The following is a 13350-nucleotide window of genomic DNA, read 5'->3' on the forward strand; positions in this document are numbered from 1 at the left end:
CCTGCTGGGAAGGGACTGCACTTTTCCAGGCCTTACCGGTGAGGTCCCACAGCAGCCCAGACACCCACACTCTCAAGCTGGACAACCCCAGCCTCTTTCCTCCCTCACAACACACACAAATCCTGGCAACTGCACAGGAGTCTGCAAGACGCAGTAGGTCAAAACAAATTGGCAAAAAAACAATTACTACTTGCCACCTCTTATTTACCCCTAGCACTCTACCTTTTAAGTTCTTGCTTAGAAATATCTTCCTACTACTTCACCACTAAAAATGCACACTACATCTCCCATCTCTCCTGCATGCCAAATATCTATCTTGCAAATGCCTATCCTGACAGCCTTAGAGATCTGTCAAGAACAGAAGATGTTTTGGGCCAGACTAATTTAGAAGATGTTTTATTTTGTTTATATTCATTTGACTGTACAGTTAAAATTTTGGATAAGTCACCTTTGGCTAATATTTAATATCTTTAATTAACATGTCCTGTTTCCACTCCAGAACACGAATTCCCAGCCTTGGCTTTGATAAGAGAGCTCATAAGCTCAATATTCCTGACAGAACCCAAGAGTATAGACAGCAAATTTAAAAGATTTTTACTTGAAAACAGACATAAATAAATTATTATACTAATAAAAAGGCACAAGGTTCCAGTTATTTACAGGCAACTTTAAAAATGTATTCTACATTTAGAAGCTTGTTGAAATAAAAATCCATGCACGCTGACTGGCACTCAGGCATGGTAAGAAGACACTTGATGTCCTCTTTCTCAATGTCTGTGTCAGTGAACCACCTAAGGTTTTAAGAAAAGCTGAAGAATTTGCAGGTTTATCTTTTCAGTTAATTCCTAAGAGAATGGAGGTCAATGAGAATTTAAACATTAAAAAAAAAAAAAAAAAAAAGCCAAACAAACAGAGGCCATGCTGACTTCTTCTACTTCTCCAACCAAACACAGGATGTCTGTTAGATTAGCTAAGAGGCATGCTGCTTGTTAAGCACACACTGTTTTAACACAACATGCTTTTATTCTGTTATAAACACTTAATAGCAAGCGCGCATCACAAGACATAGTGGAAGAGCTCCCCTACTGGGCTGATTGCTCAGCATTCAAAAGCTTACAAACCACTTGAATTAACTGCTAAATAAATCAGTCTAGCTACCCCTTCCCTCCCCTCCCACAGTACTGTAACCCCTAGTGGCTAGCGGTAATCCAAGCCAGAGCCTGAATTACTGCAAAGCGCAAGAACCTCTTCAATTCATGCCCACTCACTCCCCCTCCCTTCCTTCACCCCAACTTACGTCTGGTCCTTTTACTGGGGACGTGGGCTATTGTTACCTAACGGATAACTTTCTGCTGCTCCAGTCAAGAAGAGGGGAGAGGAAGAATATCTAGAACTGTAAAGCAGTAAGCATAAAGTGCATTTGGAAAGCCACAGTTGAGGAGAAATGTTCTCCCTCTTTGCACTCCTTAATGTCCAGGTCCTCTTTGAATTTCAGTCAAAACACAAAGGCATCAACATGGTGTGACACATGGTAGTGAACTTTTTTTGCCAAGTAGGTGCCATTTAACAGACCAAGCCATACTACAGATTGGAGCAATGTAATGTTTCCCCCTTGCACTGAACCAAAGTCTCAGTGGCCTCCCACTGTTTTTCTTATAATTAGTCATGGTGCATAAAATAAAGCACATGGTTAAGTATTTCCAGGATTGGAGGCTAAAATTTCTACTGATTCTGTCATTATCTTATATCTACTCAGATCTGTCCCTAGCCATCCTCCTGGTCTTACGCTAAAGTTCTCTGTAGCTTTATAAAAGGCCTACCTGGCAGAAATTGTGGCCAAGTCACAGGACAGCAAGTAAAGGTATGCAGGGGGGAGAAAGTCTGCAAAACAAGTCATCAAGTTTCCAGAAACATGGCCCAGCAAGGACTAACAAACTGCTCTGAACAACTGACTCTTCTGAGGAAGACATAAACCCCTTAAAATGCAGACTGAAGTACGGTATGCCACAAGTGACTTTTTTACCCTCCCTCCTCTCATGACTATTCTGACTCCTAAAAAAAAAAAAAAAAAATTTGGCTGATCTGAGACCATTTCCATCCTGACGACTGTTAACACCACAGCAGTTTCTTTTATATAAAAAATGAATATACAAATTAAAAGTTAAAGAAATTGTATTCTGAGAGATTGTTTTGGTATTGTATCCCTTGGATCCTTATAGCATGTTCCAGAGAAATCATCTACTGCAGGTTTCTTGCAAATTTTCTTCCACTTTTGCCCCCTTCATGTTCAATGTTTTAGGAGAGATTGGCTCAAAAGGTAGGTTTTGGTGCTGGACACATTCAGAAAAGTACTGGAAATCCAGGACAAAGCAAACAGTAGAAATACAGATATAAATCAACAGCTGGAAAGTTTTACTTTGTTCTTTACTTTTGCCACTGATAATGATAATAACAAATAATGTAAGGTTCTTAGTTTCTGAAGGCTTCCCCTCAGCAATTCTTCAGCACACAAACACATTGCTGAGACTTCTAGCTGTATCCAAACTGCAATAGAAGCAAGCTTGTTATGTCCTGAGCACAATACAGGCAAGGTTTAAATCCCTTCCAAATCAAATCCCATCTTACTGCCTAAATTCCCCAGCAATTGAGGATATTCAGATTCAAAACACTGACCAGTTTCCACATTTTGCAATCAGCAGTATTTTGAGATTGCATGTTCCTGATACAGCCTTATAAACAGTGTCATACTAAAGTTTTTGCCTATGAGTCCTTATTTATAACCAAGAATAATTCTAGTAGCACAAAATCATTGTTTTTAGGAAAAGAAAGACAGACCCAGTTTTTCCTCTTTACTTATAGCACAGGCCTTCCAGTGGAAAGAATCCTCTTAGGGTCCTCAACTGATCTGTATTTAGCTCCCTGTTACAAGTATGGTGGCAAGCTGCCAGAATGGATAATCAGCAGATGGCAGAATTGACTGCAATCTATTTTGCGCTTAGACCACACGGCAGTGTCTGCATCTACTGGGTGAATGATACTTTTGAAGGAAAGAAAATAGACTGCATTCAGAAGGCTCTGTAGAATATTGCCTCTCCCCTCCCCCAAAAGAGGGGAACAGAAAAATAAATGATGTGTGGGCTACAGAGAAACATCTTGGTTGGGAAGCTAAGATGCAGCATACTATTATCTAAAGAGTGTGTTCCTGATTTCTCTGCAATTACTGTAGTCATATTCCTGGCCAACCAGATTATTCGTGCTTTATCTCTATTTGCTCAGGTGTCTGGGGTGATTACAGAACAAGACACCCAGCACACACAGGGTCAGAATTAGCAGGCTCCAACATACAGCACACAGTGCAGCTATGTGTCAACTTTGGCGCAGGTTTTAGAAAGATCTTATAACAATATTTGGGGTGGCTACATTAGCTGTCCTCAAACAACGACTTCTAAATCTAATCCTTCCCTAGATGATCCATGTTGCTAGATAGGAACTATGTAACACCGCTTATTTTACGGTTTAGAGGAATCAGCTGAAGTCAGCACACGTGCTACATGCTGTTCAAGCGCTCAGCTAAGGACCACATGTTCCTTGGGCAGCTTGCAATCCCTGTAAAGCAAGACAGCTAACACACACTTTATTCCACCCTTTTTTCAGCTTTTCACAGATGGAGGAAGTGAAGCTGAGCATCACTGTGGCTTTCTCAGCTTCACAGCCTGTCAGAGAAGGTTTTACTCCCAAGTCTCAGTGGCATAGCTGAGTTAGAAAGCCATGCCCAAACCCAGCTCGAAGAGTCAAGAGGGGTCTGAGCCCAAGTTGACAGAATGGAATGAAAAACCACAACCACTTCCAACATGCTAAAAGCTACAGTGCACATAAAAGCAAGTGTAATAGAGGAGAATTAAGTGAAAAAGGGGAAGATGAGGGGAATGGGAAGGAGAAATCATTAGCAATGTTACCGCTGGTTTTCCTTAAACCCTTTCCCAAAAGCTTTAGACATGCTTGTGAGTTGATGTTTTTCAGATGAGGTAACAAAACCTTGCAAAGCTAGGGATCATAAACAGTCTAGCACTAGCCAGCTAATTTATATCATTATTTGCAGTTTTTAAGCTTAATCAGCACCATGTGTCCCCACGAGATGACTGAGTAGCACTGCGCAAGGTTAGACCATCTGGTGCTGGTTTTTACTTCCTTTTGATTATAACTGTTACCACTAATTCTTGTGTGCCCACTGTCTCCCTGAGCTTCAGTCCCTTCTTTTGCCAGATCAAGATCCCAGGCGTAGATGCAAATGCAGACACACAACATTTTTGCCTCCAACACCTCCTCATTCACACACAAGCACATAATTTCTCAAACATTTCCCTGCCTTATGCAGAATTCCTTTCTTTGCTTTGTTCAGTTCAACCTCTTTCCCTTCCTTTCTTCAGTCCTCTCAGGGAAACAACTGATAGCACTCCAAGGAAAGGAATGCCATGTCTTCTAATAGAACAGTCCGTGTTGACCAGATGACCCCTACTTAGAATACATGTGTAGAACCTGCTTAAAATTCAGCATGACCATGTCCATTTGCCTTTATTCCTCTAAAGAAGATCCAGTGCCTGTGTAAGAATACCAAGTATTTTCCTTACTTTGTTTAACAGAGCAAACGAAGACAGGTATGCACGTGGTCCTCGACTCTCTTGCACACCCCCTGTGTCTGTTGTCAGAATCTCATTAGTCACCACCACAATTTCACAAGTGAAAGGGTTTAAAAACAATGCTTTTCATACTCTAGAGCAGGAGTTGATTCTTCATCCCACTGCTTCTATCAAAATATTCTCCTTAATATAAAACTAAAGATAATTTAAATATAAAACATCCAATACCACAGAGCTGTGATAAATCAATTTTCCTCGTGTGCAGTGCAATCTGGAATTAGGCACTTAGTTCATCTTAATAAACAAGTTACTCACTCAAAGGAAAATAAATGAAATGCTCTGCCTTGAGGGACAGTTTTACTTAATAGTTTGGTGTTACAATGACAGAACGTATGATCTGTCAGTATGAATGTCTTTTGTTCTCTGGAACGTTTTGAAAACGGGCGGTCCTTCACCCTCACAGTTACAACTATGTTTAAGAAACTTTCAACACCCCTTCCTCCACAGCAATGCTCTTAAAAACAGAGGAAAACCATTTTGTTAACTGGTAAGGAAATCAGACAGAAATCCCAAAACAAACAAGCACTCCCATGGAAAGCAATTTCCTAGTTTCCAAAGCTTGTTATTTGCTCTATATAACAAGCGATGGATTAAAAATTAAAAGTTTAAAAAAAATCAAAATAAAACAGTGTTGAGACAAAGGGTGTTATGGGAACATGATTTAAGCTGTATCAAAAAAGCAAGCAGCTGAAGGAATTAGTACTTTAGTTAGTACTTTTTAAGCAGAAAAAAAAATGACAGAATAATGAACTTCAGAGTGAAATTATGGCTAGTCTCCATCCATGTTTGCCATATTCCTGACTAACACATAAATAGCATCAATACAGGAGGCTCAGTTTCTCTGTGCTTGAAGTAGCTATGCATCTGACGGTATCCACAACATGAATATCATGGAATGGACAATAAGCATGAAGCTAATCATGCTGGCTAATACGGAAGAAAATGTTCCATGGACCGATCACGACATGAGAAAGAATTACAGCATTTTAGTTATCTTTAAGGAATCTATATCTGTCCATACATATATATATATTATTATTATTGAGAAATCGTTGTATGTATTTCATTTATAAGCCAAATTAATTGTTACAAGGGTAGATTTAAAATCACTCTACCAGCTTTGAAAGAAATTCCTCTATGGACACCACCATTAGAGATACTGGCACCTAATCCCATACACTGCTCACACATACCCAGACGAAATAATTCCTATCACAGCCAGTAGCAACACTGATGTTTATTATGATTATTTAATCCTTAGCCAGAAATACAAACATATTGACAGACAGTGGAAGAAGCAGTTCTTTTCTCCCTTCTTTCTGACAGACCATACACCAATCTGCCACGCCTCAGGTTATCAGCAAAGCACAGAAATAGCTGTATCTGATCACAGTAATGGTCCATCCATCTCTTATACCAATTCATTTAGGGGTTCGTTTGTGCCCCGATGCATGAGAGTTTCTCCCCTTCTAGATATTTAATCTGATTGTGAGTAACACGAGCCCTTCCGGACTCAAGTTTCCCTCAGCCTCCAGTCACCCTAGTTTGTCAATTATATCAAAATTAGTGATCACATTTGTAACCCCCCTTTGTCACAAATGCCTCCAGTTACCAGACTCTAAGCATAAAAGGCATTTTAGATTGAAGTGCTCCTGAAACAATGAGCAAGAAAGGGGAGGGAGGCCAGGGAGTTTGTGATCCCATAGGAAGCAACTCAGAAGGGAAAATGAAAAGCAGTTCTTTTCTATAGGAGGCTAACATTAAAAGGCCCATCAGCAAAGTGTTCTTCTGGGGATGAAAGTCAAGATATACAACAGGAGCTCAATAAGGCTTCATCAAGAGCTCTTTCACCATCCTAAAAGTCAAAAAGGAGTGGTAAAAAAATGAAAACAAAGATGCATTGATAACAGTGAGTATAAAGAGGCTAGTACGAGCACAGGGATATTAAAGTCCGAAAGGCTAAGACACAGACACACTATGAATTGCAACTACCAAGAGAAATTAAAGTGACTATAAGGAATTTAGATTAATATTTAGAAATAAGTCAGAGTGCAGAATACACAGATCCATTAGCAAAGTTTTCTCTTAACCGACAGAAAAGGTGGAGAAATACCTGAAGTCACAGCACAGACTGTTACTTTTGCCTTAGTCTTCAAGTCTTCATGGTTTTTGTTTGTTTGGTTTTCTCTATTTTTTAAACATAATTAAGAACTAGGGATTGTAGAACAGAAAAAAAAAAAAAGATATAATAGTACAGGTAGGAACACGGAATATATTTAGGCTGGCATGGTTTAATGCGAGCTGCTGTGAACACAAAGAATAAAGCAGTTTTTAATGAATTCTTACAGGATAGGTAGAACCCCCAAAGGACAAACAGAATCACTAGCAGTAGGAAGGACACGTTGAAAACGTATGGTCAGTACAGCTTTGGTAGCCATAAAAATACTAAAATTATATAATAATACTTGGCTTAGAATATCGCAGGGAGTAAGAACAGTCAGAGACAAAAAAAAAATAAAATAAAAATAAAAAGTCAGTATCTGACTTAAAAGATGGCAGAAAAGTAGTAGATGTGCAACTTAACTGCTTTAATGTAATGGAGCTAAACCACATGATCTTTCTGTAGTAAACTAAGGAAATATGGTTTAGATCGAATTACAACTAAAGAAGCACACAGCTGGCTGAAAAAAACATCCTTGATCAATAGTTCTCAGTAATTCACTGTCAAGCTGAGAAAACGTAAAGCATGGCACTGCAAGTACAAGGTGCTCCAAGGTCCAGTACCAGACCATTTTAAGCAGTGTCTTGACGAAAGACCAAGCATATTGGCAGCTTTTGTGGCATTTATCAGTCCAGGAGAAGCATTACAGGAGCCTTACAGGACAGCACTAACATGCAACACCACTGCTCCATTTCCAAATAAAGACATTTCATTGTTTCTCCAAGTAACAGTAATTAATCCAGTAAATGGAAAAAGAAAACCCTCAAATTCAGGAAGGAGTACAAGTGCTTAAGGAGCAGCCTTGCAGCATTCAGAAAGGAAGGAGACTAAGGCTCTCTAGCACATTCTCGTCCTGCTGGTTTGGTACTGTTTTTCTTCCAAGGTGCTCTCTGAGAAGCACAATGTTCAATAGGCTCTGCAGGCTGTGTCTCAAGCCTGGAAGTCCTCCTGTCAGGCAACGGTAACAAGAACCTGACTTAAGTACTGAGTCACAGTTTATTACAAAAGCCTGAGTATGTAAGTTTCAGAAAGTTAATAATAGCTGATCCTTGTATTGACAAATAGATTAACTGCCTAGGCCCAAGCACATATATTAAGAGTGCTGCTATCTGCCTGAACAGAAACACTCGGACAGAAGCCGTTACATCACACTTGAAACCCTCACGGCTTCACAAGACCCCAGAGACATCCAGACATTAAGTGTCATAAAGTGCCTGAAACTGGCATCAAAACAACTCTGAAGGCACATAAAAGAATGTTTTAAAAAAAAAAAAAAAATCTTTCCTGTGCTTATTTTCACATAAACAGTGCTGACCTTAGGCACAGAGGATTAGCTCACAGACACCAATGACCACTTGATGTTGACGTCAAAGCTTCATTTGAAGTGTTGGATATGTGTAGATAACAGTTAGGGATCCGGAAATGTCTCATTTCTCAGGCATGGGCAGCAACCGTAAGCATTCTTGTACCCCACAAAACACATCGCTGATCATACAGCTACAGGAGAGGAGGTAGAATAATAGGACAGGTTTTGGAAAGAAGGTTGCTCCAACACCTGGAGCTCAAGATTGGAAGCTGCCAAGCCAGCTGCTAACAGACAAAAGAGCTCAGCGTGAAATGTCAGCTTCTGGAAAGGTTTTGTAAAGGTTTCTTTCCTATTACTGCCTGCCACATCAGTTACCATTCCTGAAACGAAACAGCAGGGACAAAAATATTAAGCTCCTCTCAGGTAAGACAGTAATTGCGCGCAAGAGTTTTGCCTCCCTAAGCAAGATTTGCACATCTCTCTCCAACCAAGTATATGCTTAAACCATTATGCTCCCTCCCCCCAATTACAGAAGGTACAGCATCTGAAGGTCAGTTTCTCCTTCACTCATGTAATCAAATCTTGTTTTTCAAGGTCCTGCTTTCCCTTGGGGCAGCAAATCAAGCAGAGGAAGAAGGGAGATAAATGCTCTCTGTATGCAACATCATGACTCTAAGACAAACATCTAACACTCTTTCTAAAGGGAGAACTAATTTGCAACCTGTCTATTCCACCATAGATTTAGTGGAATAAAACAATACTAATAATTAGTAATTAGTAGTAATACTAATAATTAGCACTCATGATACTAATCCCAAGTTTTCACAGAACCTGAAGTTTTGGGCAGGAGGGGGAAAAACACACACACATACTAAAAATACAGAGTAAGAAAAATGTAGAATATATAGCAAAAAAAGTGACTAAAGCTTCTGAAGTTAAACTCCATTACTTTATACTGTTCAGATGCATTAACCAGAAGATGCAAACCAGAAGCCACAGTAGAAGTCTTATCACTTATCCTACAACTTCTTAGGTTCTTGGGACCAGTCCTTCTTTGGAACCTTCAACAGGGCTTCTATCCAGTGCTGTTCATTTGGTTTCAGATGTTGTACCTCCTACGCAGTGCCAGCCCTCTTAAAATTTACAGAGCATATAATTATTGCAAAATTAAAATAGTAATAATCAGCACACTAGTGTTTGTAAACAAGCTATCAATCATTCTCCCTCACAAAATACAAAACAACAGGATTATCTGGGAGAAAACCTTGCTTTTTGGAAGTGTATATGAGACGGTACAAAGACTAAGGACAATATATTCCCCTGAATCCCATACGCACTCTCCTGCTTCAGCTGAATTAGAAATCCAAGCACCCAAGGAACTGTTTTAAACATCCGACATGCACACACAAAAATAGTAAGGCGTGTACTGCAGAATTAACAGTGCATAAATGTCCTAAAGGAATTAAGTTCCACTTTATTTCTGGTTTGTCTCACATTCACATCCAACCACAACACAGCTGAAACCATTTTGCAAGTAAAAAGGTGTTTATCTTTAATAATGAAATATTCCTCAACTTTGACAAGGAGACGTTACACTAGATGACTAAAAATGTTATTCTTGAAAGAGGAAAAATTAAAATTTTCTTTGAAAAGGTATATACTCATGTTTTACATGCTAGTTGATTTATTTGACACAAGCCATTTTGGTATCTGCAGATCTCCTGAGATTACACATAATAAAGATTCTAAAAAAATAAAATAAAAAAGCATACACGCATGGATGTGGACTGAAAGGCTCCAACCCACTCTTCACGGGACGATCAGAGCACAGAGATACCTCTGCACAAGAGTACCATTTCCTCCTGCAAGTACCACTAACTGTGCGCTTACTATGTATAGCCTTCGGTGTCTGTTAACAAAGATATTTAAGGGGCCTGAAGGACAGATATTCCTTCTGTGAATGAGTCATCTGGGTGTGATCCTCCCATCAAATTTTGAAAGTACTCCAAAGAGTCAGAGGCAGACCTACACAGAAAATAAAAATGACAGTTCTCCAATAAGCTTGGAGAAAAAGAAAGACTATGGTTTGTATTTGGGGTTTGCTTTGTTTTTAAATAGGGAGTTAATCCCTCTGCTCTCCTGCCCCTTGCCACCTAAGGTCTCATCTTCCAGACATCACAGCAGGTGTATTCTGGACCACCCATAGCTTCAGGGATTAATCAGATATTCCCTGTGCCTGAAAGAGACCATGATTTCTCACCCAGTGATTACTCTTTGTAGGTCTGTTTGATTATACACCTGTTTAATAGCACCAGTTCTTCAAAGTTGACCCAACAAACTAACTTGTTTCCAGTGTTATCTGCAAAGTTGAAAGAAATCCTTCATTTCCATGATTACTGCAGCCTTCTAGAAAAGCCAAAGAAAACTATGATTAAATCAGTAAGTTCAAAGTTTGATCAAATGATCCCAACTGTCAGATTTGCAAGTTTCTTGTGCTTCAGTTTTCTTTCCACGAGTTCAGCCCACTACAAGAGCTACAATTTTAATCATTCAAGATTTACTTTTTCTTGAAGTCCTGTTCAAAGCAGAGGGTAATGGCCAAGAGCTGTTAAACTCACTGTTGGGAGAAATCACAAGCAAGAATTCACAGAACCATGGAAGGGTTAAAGTGGGAAGGGAACTCTGGAGGTGGCTGCCCAGGACCATGTCTGGGAGGCTTTTGAAGATCTCCAAGGAGGGAGGTTCTGCAGCATCTCTGAGTAACCTGTGCCTGTGCTCCATCACCTGTACAGTGAAAAAGTGTTCTGGGATGCTCAGACAGCATCTCCTGTGTTCCAGTTTGTGTCCACTGCCTCTTATCCTATTACTCGTCACCACAGAAAAGAGCCTGGCTTGGTCTTCTTAACAGCCGCCCTTCAGGGATTTCTGCACGGTCAACTTGGTGTCCACCAGAACCCCCAAGAACCTTTTCTGCAAAGCTGCTTTCCAGCTGGCTAGACCCCAGCAAGTACTGGTGCCTGGGGTTGTTCCTCCCCAGTGCAAGACTTTGCACTTCTCCCTGCTGAAGTTCATGAGGTTCCTCTCAGCCCTCAGAAATTCATTTATAAATTTACAGGGAAAAAAAAAAAAAAAAAAAAAGTCACAGCAAATATTTTATCATCAGCTTCAAAGATTTAACCGCTATGTGGAATGCTTTCATTTCAGGCAATGCATTTCTGAATCCCATATTTCTGCTCCTCTTGAGCAATCAGCACTAAGGCAAAGCTAGCAGCAGTAAACAGAGAGTGGGAAAAAAGGGGGAAGAGATGTACCCTCCAGATTAAACTGCGCTGGGTAGCATCTGTGGAAACACTCCTGTAATTCATCAGATAAGCAAGAAATTCAACAGATTGCGTATCTGTTTATCAGAACTGCAGTGACACATCCTATTTACAGCTTATTGAAGAAAGTGAGAAAGACGCTCTGTTTCTTTTTCCACAACCTGTATTACCCAGCTTATGAATTCCACAGTAAGTAAGATAAGGGCTCCTCCTGCAGAGGATGGGGAATCAGAAGATCACGGCATTTCTGATGAAAAATTATTTGAATACCATCACTTATTTGATTAAACAATTATTCCACCAACTACTTGTTATGGTATTATTTCGGCACATGATTTCAAGAAGTATACAGAATTTCAGTTACCAAGAGGCACAGGAGTCTGAAGAAGGCTCAGCAATTGAGACAGACCCGTGTGTGAAATGTGTGGCAGCCTCTTTCCTGTAGACAGTAATATCAACACTGTGGATGGAGTTCCTTTAGCACCGGATAGGTATCTGTCAACATCAGGACTTCACAGCAGAAAAATTGGCCAATTGAAATTTCTTTCCATCCTTCCCTGCAGTCAGATAAATCATATTATACAACGCTTAACACCACCTACAGGAAACTGGCAGTAATACCTCTCAAAGTAGATAAACAATCGAATAGGAAGGACAACAAACAAACCAGAAATCTGTCAACTATACGCATTTCTACAGCATCTCTAACTACTAGGGGGTGAGAAGAATGAAAAAGTAGGTTTGCCTCAGTGTTTTCATTATCATGAAACAGGGTGCTGATGATCAAAGCCAAAAGTGAGTGAAAACATGCATTTTCCTTCCATTTTTCTGAAATAGACCATATTTCCTCACACCTATAATATTCTGGAACATTGACTGGAAGAGCTGATGCACATAAAAGCCTTCTCTATTGATCTGCTGGATGAGAATTGCTTTTCCTACCTTTATAATCCCACATGACTACTAGAACTTCAACCTAAAATAAACTTCCTAAAGAAAAAGGGAAGCATTATGTATAACCTAGCAGAACAATCTCTCTTCCTCAGATTGAATTCAGCATCACTGGAACACGGTGGGGAGCAGGCACTGATCACAAAACAGGGTCACAGGATCCCCCGGGCTGGAAGGAACCCCAGGAGACCCCTGACCCAACCTCCTTCCCAAAGCAGGCCCAGCTGGCAGGAGCACGCTCAGCTGGGATGATTTCATCATCACTGAGTAGCACTGCCTGTACCAATTTGGTAGCTACTGTTCCCAAAACGCAGGGAAACAGATGCCCAGCAAAAAATCTATTTATACCCTGGATTAGACTAATCAATACAACTCTAAATTGTGTGTTTATTTCCACTTCTTTTAAGGGAAATAGCAACTAAAAAGCAACAACTTGTATCTGGAGGGTGGGTAATTATGGACAGCAAGTGTCATTTCAATATAAATTGGGGAAATAAATGCAAATTACACAACACTTAACTCTTACAAATTGGCTGTTAACTGAGACAATAGTCTACAAGATGTAGTTTGGAGTATCTCATTAATAAAATTCAAAATTGTTTTCAGCAATTATGTGCAATCATTGTCATTTTATCACTGGCCAAAAATAGTCCTTCACTTCATGCTTCAACATATAATTGTATCATAGATTGCTACGAAAATCATCCTGTCTGTAAGAGAGAACTGGAACTGTACCACACTGACACAGAAACACATCACACTAGGAAAAGGAAATGTTAGTCTGGAGATTACTTACTGCTAGAGCAAGCCAATGAACCGTCATTGGAAGACCAAGGACAGCATTTCACATGAACA

At 39.9% G+C, this 13350-nt stretch overlaps 1 protein-coding gene across 4 annotated transcripts in view; it reads right to left on the bottom strand.

Annotated features, from left to right (window-relative positions):
- Positions 1-13350, bottom strand: part of KIF26B (kinesin family member 26B) — a 295042-nt gene that overhangs the window by 249682 nt on the left and 32010 nt on the right. Inside the window, exon 1 of one of the 4 annotated variants that reach the window (XM_035322073.1) lies at positions 12565-12584. The exons of 1 other annotated variant lie outside the window; for it this stretch is intronic. The gene's annotated coding sequence lies outside the window, so the exon portion shown is untranslated. Of the gene's footprint in view, positions 1-10030; positions 10050-11953; positions 12053-12564; positions 12585-13350 lie in introns of those variants that run through there. 2 more of the 4 variants (XM_035322071.1, XM_035322072.1) reach the window with 2 other exon arrangements.

Source organism: Oxyura jamaicensis, chromosome 3 (assembly GCF_011077185.1).
Source record: "Oxyura jamaicensis isolate SHBP4307 breed ruddy duck chromosome 3, BPBGC_Ojam_1.0, whole genome shotgun sequence".
Classification (NCBI taxonomy): domain Eukaryota; kingdom Metazoa; phylum Chordata; class Aves; order Anseriformes; family Anatidae; genus Oxyura; species Oxyura jamaicensis.